This window comes from Sinocyclocheilus rhinocerous, unplaced genomic scaffold, assembly GCF_001515625.1.
Source record: "Sinocyclocheilus rhinocerous isolate Xijiao unplaced genomic scaffold, SAMN03320098_v1.1 scaffold1092, whole genome shotgun sequence".
NCBI lineage: Eukaryota > Metazoa > Chordata > Actinopteri > Cypriniformes > Cyprinidae > Sinocyclocheilus > Sinocyclocheilus rhinocerous.
In genome coordinates, this window is record NW_015623456.1 from 135,020 (window position 1) to 137,020 (window position 2,001).

The 2,001-nt window shown below is 34.8% G+C and overlaps 1 protein-coding gene across 1 annotated transcript in view; it reads left to right on the forward strand.

The window, feature by feature from the left end:
- LOC107744769 (zinc finger protein 292-like) overlaps positions 1–2,001 on the forward strand; it is a 50,738-nt gene that overhangs the window by 16,755 nt on the left and 31,982 nt on the right. The gene's annotated exons all lie outside the window — the stretch shown is intronic.

Sequence of the window (2,001 nt, forward strand, 5' to 3'; positions counted from 1 at the left end):
CCCTTTAAGACTGGTTTTGTGGTCCAGGGTCACATATACTGTATATCAGATAGCTTGGTTAAGGGCTATCTATATGGGTTTACAAAACACCGAAAACGTTTTTCAATGCACATTTTTGTGCTGAATGCCACAACCTCAGTGCAGATTAGGCATGTGACGGTATCAAATTTTCATGTTGCGATTAATTGCTAATGCTTTTATCACGGTATACGGTATTATCACGGTATTGAAATTTAGTTGCAAAAAAGTGTTGTCATAAAGTATAACAGGTTTAATAACTTTTTTCTTATAACAAAAATAAACTGAACATTTAAATACAATAAAGCAATACACAAAAAATAAAGTAAAACATTTCACACAGATTAAAGTGCAAAAGAATTATAAAGACCATTAGGTAACACCTTACAATAAGATCTCATTAGTTAACCTTAGTTAATGCACTAACATTAACAATAAGCAATAGCTACATTTGCTACAGAAGTTATTAATCCTTGTTAAAAAATACAACTGTTATTTCGTGTTAGCTCGAGTTCATTAAAGGGCACCTATTATGCAAAAGGTGTTTGGACAGAAATGTGTGTTGGAATTGTGTGTACACAGCCATCTTAGAATGATGAAAATCCATCCAGTCTTTTTTTTAAATCTTCTGTCCTGTCCTGCCCCGCCCACCGCTATTGACTGACGGGCGTGTATTACCATATACAGTGCACAGCATAAATGAGTACACCCCCTCTGAAACTTAATTCAGCAATTACTCTTTGCTTAGAAGACATGTTATGGTTTTTTAGAGATATAATATTCCAGCAAGTCTGCTTGATCAGTTACCAAAGAAGAATGTTAAAATTATTCAAGAAAATGATTTATGGAGGACATATTAAGTTCTAGAATATCACAAAAAAAAATGTTTCATTCATCCAATTAAAAAAATTTAGGGTAATGATTCACATCTATATTTTTTAACTTGAGCCAATGAAAAATAAATAACTTGCCTTAAATTTTTTTAATTGGATGAATGAAAATTTTTTTTCAGTGTTGGTTGAGTTAAATCTAGGTTGTACTCAATTCTGCAATACTTCATTTAAACAAAAATTGGCTAAGTTTCTTATTTTACAGATATTAATGGCATGTATTTCTCTGTTTTTATTAAGAATGTTTAATACATTTCAATTTTGCCATCTTTCTATGAATTATATTAGTGATCATTAAGAAAATACATCTTTTATATTTAATCAGAGGGGTTGTACTCATTTATGCTGTGCACTGTATAGCCGGAACACCTTCCACATATGACAGATACCGGAAGTGAGAGAAAAGTGTTTATTATGTTTGAAATATGGATATTTTTCTTATGAAAACACATGGATTCGCTACAGGAGGCCTTTATTCCGCCCACCAAGTGAAGAGATTCCATACATAAAAAAATTGACCCAAGGGGTAACATACAAAGAAAGCTAAATCTTGCAGAGAATGGACCCCTGTGGAACCCCACTAAGCAAGGGGACAGGTTATGAATAATCTTGACCAACATTAACTGAAAAGGTTCTGTTTGAAAGAAAGGACTTAAACCATTCAAGTGATATACCATGGATTCCCACCACCTTTTCAAGTCTTGAGAGTAAAATGTAGGGCCCGATACTGAGCTCCTGTACTCGTACTCGTTAAAATGCCCCCATACCAAACGCCGATACCACACAGCATGTGATAAGTGCCATATTCAGACAAAGAAATACCGACAACAGACAGCAGAATGGGGTTATTAGAGATTAAAGATGTCTATGAAGTATATGTATGCAATGAATATAAAACATTCCGTATTAATGCCTGTATAGCTGATGTGTGCCAGCTGATGAGCAAAGCACGCTGAGTGGATTGAGCGCGCGGCGGCGCAGATGCGTGAGCTTGTCGAGTGAATATCCCTTTCTCACAGACATCACTGGAAAGCTTGTAGTTCGGTCGGATATGTCAAAAAGATGTAAGTAAAACAATGCACAAGTTACTTAA